Source organism: Erpetoichthys calabaricus, chromosome 5 (genome assembly GCF_900747795.2).
Source record: "Erpetoichthys calabaricus chromosome 5, fErpCal1.3, whole genome shotgun sequence".
In the NCBI taxonomy this organism is placed as follows: Eukaryota; Metazoa; Chordata; class Cladistia; order Polypteriformes; family Polypteridae; genus Erpetoichthys; species Erpetoichthys calabaricus.
This window is the reverse complement of record NC_041398.2, coordinates 10,901,166-10,911,034: the sequence shown is the minus strand read 5'-3', so window position 1 is coordinate 10,911,034 and position 9,869 is coordinate 10,901,166. Positions and strand designations below refer to the sequence as shown.

At 41.1% G+C, this 9,869-nt stretch overlaps 1 protein-coding gene and 1 long non-coding RNA gene across 3 annotated transcripts in view; one reads left to right on the top strand and one right to left on the bottom strand.

Moving 5' to 3' along the window:
- LOC127527837 (tripartite motif-containing protein 16-like) overlaps positions 1-9,869 on the bottom strand; it is a 108,344-nt gene that overhangs the window by 21,168 nt on the left and 77,307 nt on the right. The gene's annotated exons all lie outside the window — the stretch shown is intronic.
- Positions 5,455-9,869, top strand: part of LOC127527860 (uncharacterized) — a 55,768-nt gene continuing 51,353 nt past the window's right edge. For both annotated transcript variants that reach the window (XR_007935018.1, XR_007935019.1), the window contains exon 1: positions 5,455-5,648. This is a non-coding gene — a long non-coding RNA (uncharacterized LOC127527860). The remainder of the gene's footprint in view (positions 5,649-9,869) is intronic.

Sequence of the window (9,869 nt, the reverse complement as noted above, 5' to 3'; positions counted from 1 at the left end):
TGTGTTTCGTTTATTTGACAGTATGTAGATCGTGGTAATTACATTCATGGCATTCGTTTTCTGAATCACAATCTGATTGTATGGGTAGTTACCTGCCAGGTCACGCTTGTGGTTTGTCAGCAAGTCGCCTTACGTCCGCCACGTGCCCTCTTTCTGTTATTTTTTGTTCTTCGCGGTTTGCGGCTCTTCCTTCATTTCTCCCTACTGCGTTCTTTTATCTCGCGAATATGTTATTGCAATCCGCAGCGGGAGCTTTTCTATAAACTTCATTTAAACTTACATTTTACACCGTGCTTTGTTTCCCTTATGAAGATGCTTGTATGGTTCACTCGCTCGCTTCTTATTGTTTCACTCCCTTCTCAATTGTTTATTGAATTTTTTGTTCTTCACTTTTTGCGGCGCCAGAGTTGAAGCCCCTAACGTTGCGGTCAGCAAGTCGGCTAACATCCACCATGTGCCGTCTTTCAGTTGCGAGAAGCAGATCATAGAATGGTTTTAATAGTTTACTTTCAAATAATGCGAAGAGTATGCGACACTTGTTTCTCCCTAATTCTGGACTCATCAGGCGTACACACTCACTGCATCCGCTCTCGGGAATCGAATCTCGAACGTCAGCACCAGAGGTGAAGCACCTAACGTTGTGCTACGGCGTGTGGTTCGTTTATACCTCGTGTCTTCTCATTAAACTTTTATCTCGCGAATATGTTATTGCAATCCGCAGCGGGAGCGTTTCTATAAACTTAATTTAAACTTACGTTTTACACCGTGCTTTTTTCCCTTATGAAGATGCTTGTATGCTTCACTCGCTCGCTTCTTATTGTTTCGCTCCCTTCTCAATTGTTTAATGAATTTTTTGTTCTTCGCTGTTTGCGGCTCATCGTTCATTTCTCCCTACTGCGTTCTTTTATCTCGTGAATATGTTATTGCTATCCGCAGCGGGAGCGTTTCTATAAACTTAATTTAAACTTACGTTTTACACTGTGCTTTGTTTCCCTTATGAAGATGCTTGTATGCTTTACTCGCTCGCTTCTTATTGTTTCGCTCCCTTCTCAATTGTTGAATGAATTTTTTGTTCTTCGCTGTTTGCGGCTCCTCCTTCATTTCACCCCACTGCGTTCACAGTCTTTTCACGTGATTACGTGGGAGGCGTGATGACGTGACACTCAACTCCTCCTCCCACGGCCATCGAGCTGCCGTCAATTACAGTATATTGTGAAAAAAGAGGTTCCAGTTATGACCTTTACGCGTTGAATTTAGAAATGAAACCTGCCTAACTTTTGTAAGTAAGCTGTAAGGAATCAGCCTGCCAAATTTCAGCCTTCCACCTACACGGGAAGTTGCAGAATTAGTGATGAGTCAGTCAGTCAGTCAGTGAGGGCTTTGCTTTTTATTAATTAGTATAGATATATATATATATATACATACATACACACATAAGATTTAATTGTTGCTGTGCGTCTTCATAAACTATGGGAGGTTTCTAAGGAAAAAAAGCATGCTGATCTGATCCCATTTCATCTTACAGTACTCTACGACCCAGAACTGATCTGATGTTCATACTAACCTGGCTTATGGCTTATGGCTCCGGGGAGATCACGCCTGAAATTACCAAGCGTTACTGTTTATGGCTGTGTATTGGAACATCCGAATCCTGCTTCCTCCTCCTGCTGTGCTTTCTGCTGCTTGCTATCGTCGCTCACCTAAGCTACCACACCCGCCTATCCTACCAGCTCCGTTGTGCTGTGCTGCTTCTACACTGCTATCAGCTAAGTATCACTCACTATTTTAGCGCTTTGAGTACTGAGAAAAGCGCTATATAAATGTAATGAATTATTATTATTTATTATTAAACACTAAAGTACAAAAACGAAGTAGAAAGTAACACTAAACCACAACACCGCCGGGAACACCAGCACAACGTGTCTACTAAACACTAAGAAACACTAAAGGAAAAAATACTATTCAGTAAGTACCGCGTCTACTAAACAGTAAATCAGTAAAGGAGAAAGGACTAACCGCGTCAGCTGTGGAGCTCAGCTCAGAGCGAAATGAAGTGAATGGGAGGGGAGATGATCACGTGACTCCCCTATATGCCTTAACTCTCCGTCCCTCCACAAACATAGTCTCTCGGATCCCAATCCTCCTTTCGCACACCGCATCTACTAAACACTAAGAAACACTAAGTAGAAACACTAAAGGAAAAAATGCTATTCAGTAAGCACCGCGTCTACTAAACAGTAAAGGAGAAAGGACTAAACACTATGGAAAAAGAACGGCAAGACCGTCAGCAGCGGAGCTCAGCTCGGAGTGAAATGAAGTGAATGAAATGAGGTGAATGGGAGGGGAGATGATCACGTGACTCCAACACCCGCCTTAACTCTCCGTCCCTCCACAAACACAAGCACACGGATCCCAACTCTCCTTTATATATATATAAATACAAATGTAAATGTTCGTTTGTTCAAAACCTTAAATCTCCGAAAGTTCTTCACCGATTGCTTTGAAATTTTGACACAGCGTTGCATTCGAATATGTGCGTGTTTTTATATACATATTATATAGATGTCACACCTGTGACAGGTAAAAACATGCTTTTTTTGAAAACACAGTGCCATCTGTTGAACGTAAAAGCAACACACGCCATACTAAATATTTACAATTCTATTTCAATGTTTCGATCAAATACATTTGTAAGTACGTGAATAAAGGCAGCGACATAGCATTTTTTGGCATGCAACAAGAAAGAAGTGATAAGAATGCGGTCATACATATCGATGAAATCACACAGTATTAGACTGGAGGATACATAAGCAGCAATGAAGCTGTATGGCGAATTCTCTCATTTCCCATACATGAACGAAGTCCAGATGTTGTTCACTTAGCAGTGCATCTAAAAAACGGAATAGGGTGGGATAAAACTAAATGTGTTTAAGAAGTGTACCTAATAAAGTTTAATGTCATGATTTATTAGCAGCTGATATTGAAAGTGTGGGGTCAGACTGCAGTCACAGGGACCACTCACCTCGTCACAGCAGACTATCATGCGTCACATGGACACACACGGGGACAAACACACACAGCAGAACACAAACACTTGGACTGGGTAGCAATGCTCATCGGCCTCAATAATTAGCTTCAGTTCAGCGAATGGAAGAATAAACATTCATATGGCATCACCATATTTTTTGCTGCATTCTCCATTTTCATTAAAATTATATATATATTTTTTTATAACTTTTTGTTCTTTATTACAAAACTAGCTGTGCTGCACGTCTAAGATGCATTGAATTCTAAGCAATCAACGTAGATCTCAGTGTTAATGTTTGCAGTGGGAATCTGTGGGAATGTATTTTGAAATGCGTGTGGTAATAAAATGAATTGCAATTATAATTCCAACAGATGGTGTATCACAAATGTTTGTAGTAGTACAGTGCATTAATACAAATGTTTCTGATGTGCCATCTGTTGGAATGACAAATCCAATGCTTATTTCTCTGCTATATGCAATTCTGTTTGCAGAGCTGAAGCAGAACAAACTGTCGCAGGTCAGGACCAGCAGTTGTGTGCCAGCAGGGAGGTTTACAGGCTGGTATAGTGCCCACTAATCACACTCACACTAACACACATTCTGTCATTAAACTGCTGGCCGATATCAGTGGTGACGTCTGGTGCTGCGGCTCTGTAACTGGATGATATTGATTAGTATGGGAGTCATAAAACCAGTGATAATGTTTGTGAGCGCCACCTGTTGGAAAGACAGAGACAAAGTGACTGGACAGATACACAGACAGACACACAGACACTTGTCCTTTTATTAAAGAGTAATAATCATAAACAAGAAGTCCTAATATCATAAAAACATTCAAAATATGATATATGATAAGTGGAATTTAAAAATCAAAAACTAGCCAAATGAACAGATTTGACAAATAACAGTCGTCCACATTTTTTTTTCTGTGTGTTTTGGTCTTTTTCGATTAATAAGCAATTCAAATTTTTCAAACTGTGAAGCATTAACAGGCCATTTATCTCTGTGATTGTAACACCAAATCATAATTAACTAAAGATTAATCTAAAATAAGTATTCTTGTACAAATTAATTATTATTAAACCAAACTGTCCTTAAAGGTGATGTCAATATTCTGAATATTTTGTAGATCTCACCAAACACTTCACATCCTAACTTCTAGTGTGTTTAATATTCAGAGAGGCCACAAGAGGGAGCAGTTTGGCTCCAGAAGAATCAGCTGATGTCACAGCCCTGAAAGTCACAGGAATGTCACTAAGGTGCAAGTCACATGACCAGCGTCTGAGTTGACAGCACATGATGAGGGCCACAGGAGCTAACGTGGAGTCGATTATCAGTGACTGGCGATGTGTCCAGTGTGCTCATCGACTTTTAAGTGACATTGTGCCCGGAATGTGCCCACCTGCCCAACTGCCGACACTGCTGACTGACATTTCCATTTCATTAATCCTGAACTCTGAAAGCCCCCAAGGTCAGCAGGAGACGACCTCAACCAACACAAATATCAGACGACAGGACAACATGGCTGTCAGCCTGTAGAGTTTGAATGATTGCCATTGTGCAGCTGTGACGAGGACCTGAGTGACCAGACAGACCAGTGGCTTTATGAGGTCACACAGCGAAGACTGAAGCAATGGCTGAGGTGACAGGAGAGAGAAGAGGGCAGCAGGGTTTAGGTCAGCACTGAAGAGCTCATCGGGTGACAACCTGTCTGATGAACGAGTGCTTAAAGAATCAGACGTCAGTCACACATCGAGATACGGATTTGATCAACGAGGAATACAATCTGTGATCACAGGACGGCCATCAGTGTGTGACAAGTCAAAGAGGAGAAAATCAGGAGGGAGGAACAAAACTCACAAACACACAAGTGACACACTCGTCTGACTCACTCTGTCTCAGGTCACTCATCTCACCCTTTATCACCCTGACACTCTTCTCTATCATCCTCACCCCTCACTCTTTATTCACCTTCTCCTCTTTCTTTTAACCCTTCTGGATACATGAAGGTGACAGATTTAGAAGTCATAGTCACCATCTGCTGGTGAGGCCTGTAATACACAGTGGGGGGGCTGTCAGCCTGGGCCTTCATTGGCTTCTTCACATACACTGAAGTCAGGTGACATGCCACATCTTGAAGGGTCCTGAGGGAAGTGTAAATTAATCCTGGGAATGTGTGTGTCAGTGGAAAGATAAAAGTGTCCCCAAGTGTCACATCTGATTGTCACTTTGAACAACGACAGTGACGGTGAAGTCAGTCAGCTGACTCATCTCCTTGAGGTTGGGTGACAGTGGGAACAACAAGGAGGAGGTGCAGTTTAATGTCTAACGTGACACCAAGTGACTCAGTAAAACACCAAACTCCATCAGTATGACTGACATGTGACTGAGCGGTGAGTCCTCGTCTTTAGACATTCACAGTGAATTCATTCAGAGGTGACAGACCACCAGAGTAACTAATAGAGGGACAGACAATGTCTGTTCAGAGGCCAGCACTCCTGTCACTTCTGTCACTCTGTGCTCCTAAATAGTCACTGGAATGAGGCTCTGGATACTGAGACAGGCATGTGGTCCTGCTGGAGCATCACTACTGAAAGGCGCTATATAGACTGACTAACAGGTGACATTCAGTGACACTCAGAGGACACAGCAGTTGTGGTGTCATCCTGAAGGACAAGTAGCTGTGACTCAACAGTGACCCCTGCTGGTCAGACTGGTATTTGTAGGTCTGAGGTGTCACCACCACTCACTATGACACACACACCTGATTGGCTACTCAGACCCAATAATATTGGAGACCCTGACAGCCGCACTCACCCCGCATTCTCATCCATAAATTCACTCACAGAGGTGCTGCCCCCCTACCTATAGTGTAAAATTAATTTTGACCCCAAACTGCAAACACAAAAACACCGGAGCTTGTGGGGACATCAAGTGACCAGTGGAGGGTACTGGTCATTGGTCACATGGTGTCAGATGGCTGATTGTTACATTTCCATGAAGACCAACAAAAAACCCTGGATAGAGGGGCTCAGTGAAGGAGGTGTTGAACCTGTGCAGGAGGGTCATTGTGTGTGAGACGCTATAAAATGACAGAGAGCCAGCAGGCCAGTCCAGATACACACCTATTCTGGGGCTGTAGGGGGCGCTGATTACAGTCTTCTGTTTATTGTGCCACACAGAGTACTGGGAATGAGAACACCGCAAACTCCAGGACTTGTTGTTGCCTCCAAGGACGCACTCCCTGCTCCCTCCTTTCCTGCTCAGTCCTTTATATGCGACTCCAATCGCCATGAAATCTCCACTGCACTTCACCTCCCAGTAACAGCGAGTCCCAGTCAGAGCCTCTCTACACAGAACTTGAGGCCAGTAGATAAATCTGTCAGGATGATCAGGATATTCAGTCTTTGTCCTCTCACATGTCACCTTCTTGTTCCCTTCAGACAGAAAGAGGACTCTGTTTGCCGTGTTGATGTCCAGTGTGAGGGGACAGAAGTCTGAAAGGAGAGAAAAGAAAACGAGTGAAGAAATCTGGGAGTGTATAACGGGACTGGGGGCGGAGCACAACACAGACAATTAACAAGAGCCAATCAGGAGCTGCGCTGACCAGACACTAATAGTAAAGAGCTCATCTGATTGGACAGAATCTGTAGGGATTAAAAATTAAATCATAAAAAGACAACAACAGACAAGAAGATATTGACAAGAGTTTTGACAAATAGATTGAAAACAAATATTGAGAATGTAATAAAAGAAGAGCAGACGTGTGTGGTACAGCGGAGAAGTGCAGCAGATAACCGGTGTGTCTTAGGAGACTGTATTAATGTCAGGAGAGAGAAACCTGCATGTCGCAATATTACATTTAGATTTGGAGAAAGCATTTGATAGAATTGCACATAAATATATGTGGAAGATACTCCAAAAAATGGGAGTTCATGAAGGTTTACTGGACTGGATAAAAGTAGTCGATAAAGATATACGAAGTCAGATAAAAGTAAATAACAAACTAACAGAGGAGATACAGGAGAAATGTGGAGTAAGACAAGGGTGTCCATTGTCAGCAGTGCTGTTTATTCTGTGTATAGAGCCCTTATTAAATAAAATTAGGAGGGACACAAATATAAGAGGAGTTGAAGTACCAGGAAGGGGGGGACAACAAATAAAAGTGTTTAAATATATGGATGACATAACAATAATAGTCAGAGATACATGGAGTATAAATAAAGTAACAGAACATACACAAGTGTTTATGGAGGGGGTCAGGTTCAACTTTACACCTCAATAAGAGGGAATGCGTCCTTTAGGGGAAATGGAAAGAAAAACCACAAGGAAGAATAAGGTTATGAAATGTGGAGAAAGTATTAGGGATAAGATTTGGAGACGAGAGTACGGAGAGGATGGAGTGGAAAGAAATGGAAAAAAGATCAACAAACAAACAGAGTTTGGAGGATAAGGAACTTGTCAATGGAAGGGAAGATATTGGTGATGAAGGCAGTTATAATCCAAAACTATCATACTTAGCAAAGGGTTTTAACACCAAAGAAAATATTATGAAGAATTATAAGAACGTGTTTTGTGTTTCTATGGGGGTCAAAATGTGAAAAATTTGCAAAGAGGAAGGTAAAGAAAAGGAGAGAAAATGGAGGGAAAGAGGATCTGAATATAGAAAGGGAGTTGGCTTTAAGACACACAGCAACTGTTGTTAATATGGCGTTAAATAAAACGGGGAAATTAGCGGACATGATCAGATATCTGCTAGGCACAGAATTGAGAAAAGCAAAATTATTAAAAATGACAAATTGCAGACCCATTGCCTTTAATGTGTCAAAAAATTATAAAACAATAGTAACATTTGTTAAAAGATATTCATGGGAGGAAGGAGATCTCAAAAAAAAGACCTAAAAAAATATAAAGGAAAAGACGAAACGGTACTAAAAATCCAACAGCTCACTGAAGAGCAAACAAGAAAAGTGTGGCAGCAAAATGAGACAAAGAATTAACAAATAAACAAAAAGACCTCAGGTGGGTGACATGACATGAAATCCTACCGACGCAGGCGGCCATGTACAAAAGGAGAGTCACGAAAAGTTCAATATGTCTGAGGGAGAACTGCTGAGAGGTGGAAACACCAGAGCATGTGTTTAGGAACTGCAAAAAGACACAAGATGTGTGGAATGAGGGGTTAAAGGAATGGAAAGGGAGGACAGGAAAAGAGGGGATGACAAAAGAAGGAGTGTTGTATGGTTAGTAGGGAAGGAGTTAAATGTAAAAATGACAATAAGGGAATGGAAAATGATCAAAATAATAAAAGAAAATATGTGGTGGTCGAGGAATGAACTGGGGATTCATAACAGGAAAATAACAATACAGAAATTGTACAGAAATGTGAAAAGGAAGGAGTGGAAGAAAGGAGGATTAAAGAAGGACAAGGAAACAAATGGCCTTAAAAAAGGTAAAGACCTGAAAAATAGAATTAAAGGTGGAGATAAAAAGGGGGGGAAAAAAATAAAAAGTGTCACGGTGGTGAAATGGTGACGGGTGACAGTGAATTAGCAATGTGACAGACTGTGTGTGTGTGCTCAAAGCTAAGAGACTGAATAGAAAAAGGAAATGAAGTGAAAGGGGACAAGAAAATAGTGTTAGTGGTAAGTAATGGAATTTAGACAACGTAAAAAACAAAAATAACAACAGACAACAAAGAGAAAGGCAGACAAGTCAGTCATCTGAAAGTCATCAGAGTCGTCAGAAATGATAATAAACAACATAAGGTCACCACTGAGGTCAAAGGTCTAATGGACTGTCCACACTGACCGCTGGCTTTATTAAATGACATGTTTTATTGTCACAGTCCACCTCTTAAATTTAAAATCAATCCACTGTCACACTTCACAACCACATCAATTATTTGTGTAAAAGCTGCAATCAGTATTTACTATTTATAATCTATCTATCTATCTATCTATCTATCTATCTATCTATCTATCTATCTATCTATCTATCTATCTATCTATCTATCTATCTATCTATCTATCTATCTATTATATAGTGCCTTTCCCATCTGTCATTGTCTCTCTTTTTCTTTCTTTCTTTCTTTCTTTCTTTCTTTCTTTCTTTCTTTCTTTCTTTCTTTCTTTCTTTCTTTCTTTCTTTCTTTCTTTCTTTCTTTCTTTCTTTCTTTCTTTCTTTCTTTCTTTCTTTCTTTCTTTCTTTCGTGTGTTTCCTGTCATCTCTTTTTATTTTTTGACTGTCATTCTTCTCCAAGGTAACTCCCATCATCTCAGATTCCATTGTTTCCTTTTCTTTTCGTTGTCCAATCAGAGTCCAGGCAGGTGAAGTGACTTGATGAGGTCACACAGTGGTGTCAGTAGGAGGATTTGAACCCACAACCTCAGGGTTTGAAGTCCAAAGTCCTCACCACCACACCACACTGCATTTTCTCCACCATTTAAACTCTCCTTCTGTTCACTTGGAGGTCAGCTTTACTCTGGTGTTCTTATCAGGGAGGTGGGCTACAGTTCTATGGACCCCAAAACATTTTGAGAATATTAGCAGCTGTATTCACTGGACATGAAGCTCTATGGAGGTGGTCTTGTAGCCTTCACCTTGACCACACTTGGCTGTGACCTTCTTCATCTCCTCCTCTTCTCTTGTCCTTTTTCATTGTGAGGCACACAAGGACACAACACAGCAGAGTGAGGACTTGACTGAGTGACAGAAGACCCCGGTGACACACATTTGAAGAATCAGTCAGTTTGAGATGTCACGACAGTCCAGTGAGGTCTTTGAACTTCTAAGGACCCCCAATAATTTTATCTGCCATTTCATTTGTTTTAATTTTAAA